This window comes from Moschus berezovskii, chromosome 12, assembly GCF_049115385.1.
Source record: "Moschus berezovskii isolate FMDL1 chromosome 12, NW_MosBer_1.0, whole genome shotgun sequence".
Lineage (NCBI taxonomy): Eukaryota > Metazoa > Chordata > Mammalia > Artiodactyla > Moschidae > Moschus > Moschus berezovskii.
The window spans coordinates 45711051-45724171 of NC_142471.1; the positions used below are offsets into that span (position 1 = coordinate 45711051).

General features: G+C 40.2%; 1 long non-coding RNA gene across 2 annotated transcripts in view; it reads right to left on the reverse strand.

Annotated features, from left to right (window-relative positions):
- The window catches only part of LOC129555607 (uncharacterized), a 51909-nt gene that overhangs the window by 25261 nt on the left and 13527 nt on the right, over positions 1-13121 (reverse strand). The window contains exon 2 of one of the 2 annotated variants that reach the window (XR_016038757.1): positions 11999-12074. This is a non-coding gene — a long non-coding RNA (uncharacterized LOC129555607). Of the gene's footprint in view, positions 1-11998; positions 12222-13121 lie in introns of those variants that run through there. The other variant, XR_008685788.2, reaches the window with a different exon arrangement.

Genomic DNA, 13121 nt, shown 5'->3' on the forward strand with positions numbered 1-13121 from the left:
TTTCTACTTATGGTGATCTATGAATTGCTGAGGATTTGGAATTGAAAAGGCCATTGGAAGCGTGAGTCTTTTCCAACGTTCTTCTTTTTGTTGTTCAGTTGCTGAGTCATGTCTGACTCTTTTGTGACCCCATGGACTGTAGCCCACTGTAGTCCTGTCGGTGGGATTTCCCAGGCAAAAATACTGGAGTGGGTTGCCATTTCCTTCTCCAGGGGACCTTCCTGACCCAGGGATTGAGCCTGTGTCTCCTGCATTGGCAGGTGGATTCTTTTCCAATGAGCCCCCAGGGAATCCCCTCTTCCAATATCCTTAAGTCCAAATAAATGAAAGAACTAGAAGTTATCTAAAGGACTGCTTTATTCAGTGCCTTCTTTGTACAGAAAGGAAAATTGAAGTACAGAGGTAGTAAGAGACTTGCTGAAGGTCATTACCATAGCCTGGTACCAAGGAAATAAAACTCAGGTAGCTTTCCATCTATCAGCTCACTGGCTCTTGAGGAATAATCACACCCTCTTTCTCTTAGTCTCTATTTTATGCTATGTGCACATAGATATGCATCTTATATTCCTTGTTTTCTCTGATGATCACGCTCAGTTTCTGGAGTCTCCAGCTGCATGGAGTCCCTGAATACCAGCGCCTGAGAGCCATGGCTGAACATCTGGCTCGTCCCTCCTGGGGGCCCAGAACGAGGTCCCTGCCTCAGACCTGGCTTCCCGGGTCACTCTGTAAACCAACACGGCGAATGCACGTGTCCCCTCCATCTCCTCCAGCTTTCTTCTGCAGCTCTGTTTCCCAAGGCCGGTGTCCTCCATGATTTCTTCCTGGTGCTCAGATCCATATGCAGAAGCAGAGCCTAAATGAGGTCCTGGAGCTCTTCCAGAGCCTTGTGGGAAAGCTGGGATACAACTGGTGCCAAACGGGCCTGTGTGCTAGTTGGAGAGGATCCAGAGATGGAACGATGTCTGAATTCCTCTGAGCGCATCCTTTCAGTGGACATTTCGCAAAGCAAGACCGGCCCTTAAGGAGGACATTTCATTAGAGCTCAGCTTCTTGGCAACGCTCTTTATAAATATGTAAGGAAATTCACTTCAGAACTGAAAATCTGGACTGTATCTCTCATCGTAAACTCAGGCTTGCGGAAAATTTCAAAGTGGCATGTGAAATGCAGGTCTGGGGTTTAGTAATCATAGGGAGCCACACTTCATGGTTGGCTATTTATGACAGTGGGATGGGTTCACCACCCTGCCCAGCTTGAAATCATCTGGCCCCATGGTGTGAATCAGGAACTGCCAGGTAATTCAATAAAAAAACTTGCAGAAATTTCTGAACTGTAATACTTACAGTATTCCTAACTAAATGAGCATTAAGCAGTTCATATATTTTAGCCTTTTTCAGATTGCAAAAGTAAATATGTAAATTTGCCCAAATTTATAGGCATTCCAAGGTTAGAATGCATAATATGTGACTAGCATTCATTTCATATGTCCTGCTTCAAGAAACTTAAAAATGTGGATAAGTCAGAGAACACTAGCTAATGTCTAGATTAAAGCAATCTGTAAGTTACTCATAGTTTTTTCATTTATAATTCAGGTAAAACACAGTTTCATTTCTTGAGAGTTTCTTATTTTTAGATTCTGTGTCTATTAACAAAAGAATTTCAAATTTTAGGTCAATACTTCCAAATGGAAGATAATATTAATCAATAGAAAGGCATGATTTAAATCAATTGCCATCAGATTTGAGCAGCAAAAAAGAAAATTCTCTCATGTGTCTGCTGTTACTCCCTACAGTGAACATTGCTTATGTTTTGTTTTTAGAGTATACCAAGGGAGATGCAGCAGAAAATAAATCACAACTGGCAGATCTCTTCCTTGCAGCTGTCTGCATAGTCAGTACTGATCACTGCGAAAATAGCTGTGGTTCATGCTGACTTGTCCACACAGTGCTCACTGAAACAGTTCCCTTCCTTCCAGAGCTTCTCCACAGGAACTTAAAGGAAGGTCGTGGGCTGAATACACTGTGCCTTGTCCCCTCCAAAGCGCTTACTGACAGGCATTTCTTTACAACAGCAGCCTGGATATCAGACTCATTGAAATGGGGATGCTGAAGTCCTGATTCAGGCAAAATACCTGGATGTGTTTTGGAACAATAAGTAACCAGAAATAAGGCTGAGAATTGTGAGACTGCTGCTGCTCAAACTTTATGTAGCAAACATATGAAATCATGCTTGGTTCTGTGTTCAAAGTCAACTGTGGGATCTTATCCTTGTCTCTTCATTTCTTCTGTTTTAGTTTTGATGGTGAGTTCATTGTTTTTCCCCAGCTTTACTGAAGTGTGATTGACAAATATCACTGCATGCATTTTGGTTACACAATGTGATTCTTTAAAGCTGTATAGGGTGATGATTTAATATACATATATCGATACATTGTGAAATGATTACCACTTTTGAGTTAAGTAATACATCTATCACCTCACACAGTTATTTTTTGAGTCTAATGGGAACACTTAAGACCTGCTCTCTTAATAAATTTTAAGTATACAATGTAGCATTGTTAACTATAATCACAGCATTGTGTATTAGATCCTCAGAACTTGAACTCATCTTATAACTGTAAGCTTGTATTCTGTTACCATCATCTCCCTTTCTCTGCCACCACCATCCTACTGGCCCCAGCCCTGGCACCACTGGTGTACTCGGTCCTATGAGTTTGACTTTTTTAGATTCCACATACAAATGAGGTCATATAGTATTAGGGTGGGCATCCTTGTCTTGTTTCTGATTGTAGAGAAAAACCTTTTAGCTTGTCATCATTATGATGTTAGCTGTGTGCTTGTCAGATATGGACTTCATTATGTTGAGGTACATTTTTTTTATACCTAATTTGTTGAGAGCATTTTCATGAAAGGATGTTGAACTCTGTCAAATGTTTTATCTGCATTTATAGAGATGATTATATAATTTTCATCCTTAATTCTATATCTGATGCATGTCACATTTATTGATTTGTATTATAGTGAACCACACTTGCATCATGGTGTATGATCTTTTTAATATGCTGTTGAATTCAGTTTTCTAGTATTTTGCATCTATGTACATTAGGGATATTGTCCTCTAGTTTTCTTTCCTTGTAATGTCCTTGACTGATTTAGGTATCAGGGTAATGCTGGGCTTATAGAATGAGCTTGGAAGTATTGCTTTATTATTAAAGGGAGGACTTAGTGAAATTGCAGAGGATAATAGGCATTTACAGGTTTGCAGAATGAGCATGAGGTAAGCATTAGAACAGAACATCTCTTCTTTTGTGGCTATATGGTAAGGTCACATCACCAAAACCCTCTGAGCCTCAGCGACCATGTCAGTGGAAATGAAACCAAAATACCTGCCTCATCTTGATACGAGAGATTAATGAAAATCATGACTGAAGACACACTCTCTGAAATAGAAGAGTGAAACAGAATGGAAAACCCACAAATAGACCCACACAAACATGCCCAACTGATATCTGATCAATTTGAAAAGACAGTTCAATGGAGGAAATAACATCTTTTCAATAAATGAATAAATGGTGTCAGGACAGCCAGGGATCCATAGGCAAAAAAATAAATAAACAAAATTTACCTTGATCTAAACCTCACACCTTGGGCTTTCCTGGTAGCTCAGACGGTAAAGTGTCTGCCTACAATGCAGGAGACCCGGGTTCGATCCCTGGGTTGGAAAGATCCCCTGGAGAAGGAAATGGCAACCCACTCCAGTATTCTTGCCTGAAAAATCCCAGGGACCAAGGAGCCTGGTAGGCTACAGTCCATGGGATCGCAAAGAGTTGGACATGACTAAGCGACTTCACTTCACAAACCTCATACCTTACACAAAGATGAACTCCAAATGCATCACATATTTATTTGTAAAACTTTTTTGATAATGCTTTATTAGTAGTAGCCTCAAACTGGAAGCAGTCAAAGATCCTTCCTTCACTGGGTGAATGATCATTGGACTAGGTGAGGAATTCTTAGACTAGGCAAGATCTCTAAAAGGAGAAATTGATGAACTAGACATCAAAACTAAAATCTTTTGCTCTGGGACTCTTTGAAGAGGATGAAAAGACAAGTTGAAAACTGGGAGAAAGTATTTGCAAACTGCACATCGAACAAAGACTTCTATCTAGAGTATATACAGAATAAAGACTTGTGTTTAGAATATATAAGGAACCCTGACTCAATGGGCATGAGTCTGAGCAAGCTCTGGGAGTTGGTGATGGGCAGGTAAGCCTAGCGTGCTGCAGTCCATGGGGTCACAAAGAGTTGGACATGACTGAGCAACTGAACTGAACTAAAAGAACTCAAAAACTCATCAGTAAAAATGAAAATAATCGTATTAGAAAATGGGTAAAAGACATAAATAAACATTTTACTGCAAAGCAAATTCAAATGACAAATAAGAGCACTGCTGCTGCTGCTGCTAAGTCACTTCAGTCGTGTCCAACTCTGTGTGACCCCATAGATGGCCTCCTACCAGGCTCCCCCGTCCCTGGGATTCTCCAGGCAAGAACATTGGAGTGCGTTGCCATTTCCTTCTCCAATGCACTAAGTGATATTTAAATCATTGGACATTAGGAACGTGTATATAAAAATCACAATGAGATATCACTATATACCAAATATTTAAAATGGGTAAAATAAAAAAAGTACCAACACCAGGTGCTGACAAGGATGTGGATAAACCAGATCATTCATACATTGCTGGTGGGGATATAAAATGATATAGTCACTCTAGAACCAGAAGTTTGTAACAAAAGTGAAAAACACACATCACATGGTATAGCAATTTCTTTTTAGGCATTTATCCCAAAGAAATGGAAACATACAAATATCTGTCTCTGAATATTCTTAGAAACTTTGTAGTAACAGCCCACATTGGAAATAACCAAATGTCCTTCAGTGGATGGTCAGTTAAACTGTGATTCATCCATGCTATGGAATAAGAAACAATAAAAAAGAGCTATTGATCCACACAATTGGATCTTTATAAATGAACAAAAAAGGTCGTCATAGGTTACATACTGTATTAGTTCAGTTCAGTTCAGTTCAGTCACTCAGTCGTGTCCGACTCTTTGCGACCCCATGAATCACAGCACGCCAGGCCTCCCTGTCCATCACCAACTCCCAGAGTTCACTCAAACTCATGTCCATCGAGTCAGTGATGCCATCCAGCCATCTCATTCTCTGTCGTCCCCTTCTCCTCCCGCCCCTAATCCTTCCCAGCATCAGAGTCTTTCTAGTCCTACTTACAAAGCATTTTAAAAGTACTATATTATTTATTGAAATGCTGTATTTAAAATTATAGTGATGGAAAAGAGATTAGTGCTTGTCAGGTGCTAAGTGGGGAGGGAAAAGAAGGTGTTGGCAAATAATATGCCTAACAATGAAGGAGATACAAGAGATACAGTTTTGATCCTTGGGTTGGGAAGATTCCCTGGAGTAGGAAATGGTAACACACTCCAGTATCCTCTCTTGGGAAATTCCATGAACAAGGTAGCCTGGTATACTACAGTCCATGGGATCACAAAAATCAGATATGACTGAGAAATTCAGCATGCATGTTTGCATGCATGCACGCATGAGTTTGTAAAAGATAGTGTTGTAGCCATGCGTTCCGGGAAACAAACTCACTCAGAAGGACAATGCAGATAGTGAAGTGCAGTTTATTACACCGGCGGGCCCAAGGCAGAGTCTCCTCTTAGCCAAGACCCCGACCAACATTTGTGAAACTCTTTAATACCCCATGTGTACGTGTCTGAACCCACCACCCCAAATTCCTTGCGACTTACATAAACCAAGGAAAATACAACCCCAGTAACCCCATCATTCACGTGCTATGTGCTCATGTGCTCAAACAGTCAAACAGTTAGCCAATAATCAATAAGCCTGAGGTTACACTCCAATAGATACAGAAAAATTTACAGCCTGTCTGGAGGAAGGGGTGATTAGTGTATGTTTTCTCTTAGGCGATGAGTAACCTAGATATGATCTTCAAGGTTCCCCTGTCTGGAGGGGGTCTTATCCTTCTTTTGTCGTTTTCATAGACACTAAACACAGAGTTCAGAGTCCACTGGAAAGGTGGCCGAGCATGATCAGCATGAACAGGCCTAAGATGGCGTCCAGACCCTATGAATTCCTTCTTCAGTTGTATCAAGGATCTTGTGATGGAACTGTTCTTTGTCTTGGTTGCAGCAGTGGTCATGTAAATCAGCACATATAGTAAAACTGCATAGAACTAATGCATACATACATAAACAAACGAGTACATATCAAGCTGGTGAAATATGTTATGGTTGATAGATTTTGTTAAGGTCAATTTCCTGATAGTTCTATTATTGTATGATAATGCAAGATGTTATCATAAGTGAGAAACTGGTAAAGTATATATAAGATCTCTATTATTTCTTACAACTGCATGTGAATCTACACTGATCTCAAAACAAAAAGCTTTTTAAAATGCAAAAAAGTGTTGGAAGAAAGAGTAAATCTCAAGATGTAGTAGAAAAAAGACAAAAAGGCAGATAATATGAGACAAAACACGTGAGACAGAGAAAACATCTGAACAACAATCATATACAGAGAGAACTGAGGGAAGAGTTGGTGGCTAATGTTGCTTGAAGATTATACTCCAACAAAATGAGAAGCCAGAAACAAAGAAGCAAAAACAGAAATGGGGTCTTCAGAACAGCCTGGAGACCCAGAGAAGTAGTAAATAAAAGTCAGCTTACCAAGACAGCAGGCTTTGAGATTGTAGCAGCAAGTCAGAAAACTCCAGAAAGGATCTCTCTGGAGAAAAAATAGAGTATTTCATGCCATAGACATTATAATTGAGGATTTGGATGAAACTGTAGATATGTTGAAGGCATATTATTCTTCTTACAAAGGAAAAACAAGAAAGACAATTAGAAAATCCAAGAAAAACAGAGAGCTTGAAAACTGTGGCCCAAATGTGAAACAAAGTCAAATGTGCCATATTTCAAGCAATTGATGCAGAATAAGAAAACCAAATATATTTTATCTCAGTGCTATGAAAATGTGCTGTCCAAGGATGGTATCATGAGACCATACAGAGGTATAATTCTAGCAGACCACTTAACCATGAAATGAACAATATTTTTAGTAACAACAATGTGAATATAATTTCTTACCTTTAGAATTCAACCATAGACAAAGTATGGAAAATGTAATTATCATCATAAAACAAAACAGAGACTATTAAAACCTTGATAACATAAAACTGACGGAAATTAGAAAGTAGAAATGAGAGAAAAAGAGACTAATATTTTTATTTTTCATGAGGGGAAACAGAACAAACAATAGTAATATACATGTATAATAAATGAACAAATAACCTGATAGACCAATGAAGAGAGGTGACAGAGATGAATGTTTTCAAGTCTACAGTCTGCTGTCAGCTAGCTAAGTTCAAACCCCAGCTCTGGCAGTAACTGCTTTATTACCTTGAGTAAATAAGTTAGACTTTTTGTACTGTTCCTTTCTCATCTGTAAAATATAGTTAGCAATGAAGGTGGAATAAGTAAGTATTTAAAAAGCACTTAGAGAGTAGCTGGCAATGGTAAGGACTACAAAAATATTTGAGAAATAAACAGTGAGGTTTGAAAAAGGCTCATGTGAGCAAAGTGGAAGGGGGGGGTGTGTATGAAGAATGCTGAGTCATCGCATTCATTGTGAACACTAGCCTAGCACTGCAAAGGAAGGAATGGAAATATTTTCATGTTTTTAAATATATGAAGAGATAAACTAAAGCCAGAAGAGGTGAAAGGAATAGCTTAAGGAGCAAGGTGGGCATAGAGAAGGATGAGATGTGACAGTGTCTCTTTTTTATTTAAAACACACATACACGTGCACTCACATCCATGCACACACAACACACACATTGTCAGACGTAAGGCAAAGGTTAAGGTCTGATAGATTCAACTGGTAAAGGGACACAATCATTGTCAGATAAAGACAGTTTATTGCCTACACTAATATCAGAAGGAAGGATAGCCAAAGGTGCCAGTTCCCTGAGGCTCCTTCCCAGGGTGACACCCAAACAGAAGTGGACAGATTACTGCAACTTGCATGATAAGACTCCCTTTGTTGAGGAGCCAACTCTAGCTCAGGGGCTTTTTATTCTGCTGCTGTATCCTGAGCGGGGAGCCTGTAGCCTTCTTACTTCATCAGAACTTGGAAGGAGATGAGAAAATCGCATGACAGCTTTGCCAGGGAGGCAGGGAGAGAGGGAGGAGAGAGGAAGATGGCCTCCCATGCTCTTGCATTCTAGAACCATCACAGGCATTCAGCCAAGACCTGGATCAGTGTTTCAGGCCTTACCTGTGAGCATGACCTACATGGATTCATACAAGATTGCAATGGTCATGATATAATATATGAGTACAAGTATATGTAAATGCATGTATACATGAAACATTGTTATGACTGAAAATACTGCTCATTTAATGGTGAAGCAGTCTTCTATATGTGCATGTGTGTGTGGTACACAGTAATGTCATGTATAAAACACAGTGTATGGTATCATTTGCTGTACAGACTACTTGGCAGGGAGGTATTCATATCTAGAATGAGTCACTCAGCAGGAACAAGGCCAGGAGACCCTCATCAGGTGGGGAGAGTGACTGGGACTGATCAGTGTCTAAGAAAGAGAAACAGTTACAGACTCACATCTTGACTAATTAGAAAACTGTCCTCAGAGGAGAAACTTACTGAAAAGTTCAGAAAAAAGTAATGTGTATACTTTTCTTGTGTGTGTGCTCAGTCATGCCTGACTCTTTTCAACTCCATGAACTGTAGCCCACCAGGCTCCTCTGTCCATGGAATTTTCCAGGCAAGAACACTGGAGTGGGTTGCCATTTCCTACTCCAGGAGATCTTCCTAACCCAGGGACTGAACCCATGTCTCTTGAGTCTCCTATATTGGCAGGCGGATTCTTTACCACTAGTGTCCCCTGGAAAGCCCAGACAGCTGTAGGGTGGAAAATGAACAAAAGAAATGATTAAGCTAATCTGAAAATGAATAATGGAAATGACTAAACTAATCTGGTTCACTTTAAAAAAATTTACTTTTTCCCTTGAAAGGGTCATTGAAAATGATAACAGTGAAGTCAGTGTAGTGGAAGAATCAGCAGGGGTTCCTTAGACAACTTAAGTCTTATTCCAGACCCTCAAAATAAAAATATTTTATTTTTAGAATAAAAACTGAACAGAACAGAAACTGGCAGCAGGAGGACTCTTTAGGAAAGGAGAGACGAGATATCAAACGGAAACTTTCTAAGCCTGAGTTTTTCCATCTCTAGAACTAGGATTAGAAATTGTGCCCTTTTTATGTCACAGATTGTTGTGGAGGAAAAATGAGAGAGTAAGGTAAGTCAAAGCTATCCTGCCTCGCACCACCTGTCCACATCCCTCCTCAAGAAGGTCACTGCCTAGAGGCATGCATCTGGGAGAGGGGTTGCATAGGTAATGGGACGTGCTTCAAAATATTAAAAGATATCCAAAAGTTGAGTTCAAGAGTTTGTAAACTTTTCTTACTCTTGGGTAATGTTTTTCAGTTCAGAGATTATGATCAGCTTTATTTCTTTGTGAAGAGCTATGCTGGAGTTAAGGCTTTCACCCTAGTCAGTTGTGGGAACTTACACATATATTTTACTGCCTTAAACCTTAAGTACCTCAGATGTAAAGTGTGGTTGATGACACAGTCCTTGCCGAGTTGTGAGGCTTAAATGAGACAAAGCATTTAAACATTTGGCACCATGCTTAGTACCTGGCGGACTTCCCAGTGGCTTAGAAGGTAAAGAATCCTCCTGCAATGCAGGAGGCGCAAGGCATGGGTTTGATCCTTGGGTCAGGAAGATCCCCTGGAGAAGGAAATGGAAATCCACACGTGTTCTTGCCTGGAGAATCCCACGGACAGAGGAGTCTGCTGCTGCTGCTGCTAAATCACTTCAGTCGTGTCCGACTCTGTGTGACCCCATAGACGGAAGCCCACCAGGCTCCTCCATCCCTGGGATTCTCCAGGCAAGAACACTGGAGTGGGTTGCCATTTCCTTCTCCAATGTGTGAAAGTGAAAAGTGAAAGTGAAGTCGCTCAGTCGTGCCCGACTCCTAGCGACCCCATGGACTGAAGCCCACCAGGCTCCTCCATCCATGGAATTTTCCAGGCAAGAGTACTGGAGTAGCTTGCCATTGCGTGGGCTGCAATCCATGGGGTCGCAAAGTGTCAAACATGACTGAGCGACTTTCACTTTCACTTCAGCATCTGGCAGACAATAAATAAAGCTGTTAGAATTACTATTCTTAGGATTAGAATGACTATTTTTATCCATGATGGTCCCAGTAAAGATGGAAACTGGAATGTGGAGTCTCTGGGCTGAATTGAACAAACTCTCTTTTGATGCTATGAAGAATACACGTTCAGTATTTTCTCTTTATCATAGCATGTCTTCACTCATGAGCTTCATTAGCCCCTCCTGTGAAGGTGAGGCAGGTGTGTGGCCCCAGTTTCCCTGTTGCAGACACTGAACTTAAGTACGTTTCAGTGATGTGCCCTAGGCTTAGGGTCAGTGAAGAAGGGGGAAGCCCTTCCTCAGCCTTATTTTCATTCTGTAACACACAAAGATCTGTAAGACCTCTTGTCTTCTGATACTTACTGCTTCTCCACTGAAAACTTCTTTTTCTTGTGATGACTTTATGTTTTTCTATGATAAAAGAAATTTGCTTCAAATTTTAAAAAGTTATCTTAGTTATTAGGCCTCAATTATAGCTTAGAGGCCAACTCTTCAAATGTCTTTACGTATCAGGCTGAAAACAAGTTTCCCTAAAAGTAAGAGGCTTTCCAAGTCACAATGCTAAGTGAATGTTGATAGCAGAATCCAGATGGTCCATGTTGCATGGAAATACCTTTTAAATGCACTGCGTGGCTTCTCAGATAGACCCATTGGTTTGTTTTAGTGTTTGTGTGATTGTGTTTTGCATACTAGTAAACTTGTCACACAGATCCACCTGTCTCTCCCATCAGAGTGGATGAAAGTGAGAGTGAAAATTGCTCAGTCATGTCTGACTCTTTGCAAACCCATGGACTATACAATCCATGGAATTCTCCAGGCCAGAATACTAGAGTGAGTAGCTGTTCCCTTCTCCAGGGGATCTTCCCAACCCAGGGATTAAACCTAGGTCTCCCACACTGCAGGTGGATTCTTTACCAACTGAGCCACCAGGCAAGCCCAAGAACACTGGAATGTGTAGCCTATCTCTTCTCCCGGGGATCTTCCTGACCCAGGAATCAAACTGGGGTCTCAGAGTGGATAAGGGCTTCCTTATGGTGCATACAGAGTATATCCAGTGTCCCTGGGGAGTTGATACTCACCATGCTGTGATATACTCCCATACTTCGGCAAGTTCTTGCGATAAAACACACTTTATAGCCAGAGTAGCTGCAGCCATTTAGACTTCCTAGCTCATTAAAAAGGTGCAGCAAGAATTTTCTGCAGGCTCCTGCCAAATTGGCACAGAACATACAGATGCCCCAGACCCTAGATGTTGCTCCTTAGGGGAGCTGAAGAGTTTATTGGTGAAGTGAGAACTTTAGTCCAATCGTGTTAAGCAAATAGAAGCAACATCAACCCATCAGCAGAGGTCATCAGGCTCATGAGAAATGAAATATTGTCCAATTCATCAATCTAAATAACCATGGCTATGCCTGGGCAGATTCTATAAACAATCTCTCTCACATTGTATAAAACCTCTCTCCTCCAAGAAATATTCACCTGTTGTCTGCTGCCAAAACTAATAAACCACCTTCTTGGCTTAGTCACCTAAACATTTCCTTTGACAGCAGCAGCTTTCAACTCCAACTGCAAGACCAAGTTGCATGACAAATATACCACTGACCCTGTGTTTGGATATGAGTGCCGTTCTCTACCAACCCATTAAAAACATACCTTGCTCTTGTAGATGAAGTGCCGATAGTCCTTGGAAAACACATTGACAAAAACAATGGATCGTTTCTCCATGGCACTGAAACATGAAGATAGATTTTATTAAAATGACTTAGATAGTGTCATAAAGTGATGAAATAAACCTTTCTTCTCTCCTCATGAACACCTCTTCCATATGTATGCACACACAGGCACAGGACATCTCATTCTCAAATTCCTCTCAGGACATTTGGTCTTGTCCAAAAAGTCCATAAGACATTTGGTCCAAGCCCAAAGTTCCCTGATATTTGCGAGATCATTTTGTCCCATCCAAAATGCCCATAAGACATTTGGTTCACACCATAGCATTCTTGGTATTTACAGGACCATTTGGTCCTGTCCAAATGTTCACAAGACATTCAGTTCATGCCAAAAAGTTCTTGATATTTACAAGACCATTTGGTCCTGTCCAAATGTCCTTGAAGACATTTGTCTATACCAAAAGGTTCTTGAAATTTGACCAAATGTCTTATGGACATATTCGTCAGCACCAAATGTCTGCTAACTCTTTAAACTGTACGCTGGAGATGGGATTAAATTCCACAGGACCTGTCCCATGATGATTTTGAGGGCTGCAAAATGCCCCCTTTCTCCTGTGACTCCTACAGTAAAATGATCTATAATTTATAGATTGTAAATTGCCAGAAGTTTACATGGCATTTTTTTAGATTATCTGAGCAACGACTCTATACAAGTTTGACAGATTTCTAAATCCACACTCTGTGGATGTGATGTGTCCACATTCAGCACAATTATATTTTCCATGCATCTGAACTGTGTAGAGTATCAAGTACAAAGTTAGCATGACTAGGACCGATTAGTAGAAAACATTTATTTCAGCATCAAACGTGTAAAGGGGCCAGGTTGTATCTTACTTTTATTACATAAAACATATTTATAATATTTACAGTTTTAAAGTAGAACTTATGGCCAAAAAAAATGTCTTTTAACAAAATCCCACATTCATTCATGATAAAATCATTCTGCTAACAACAAACAATAGGAATTTGAATTTTAAAAAAATCAATACATTAGCACAAAAAATGTAGCATGAGGTATAAATAAAAAAAAAAATTTGAACAGGATC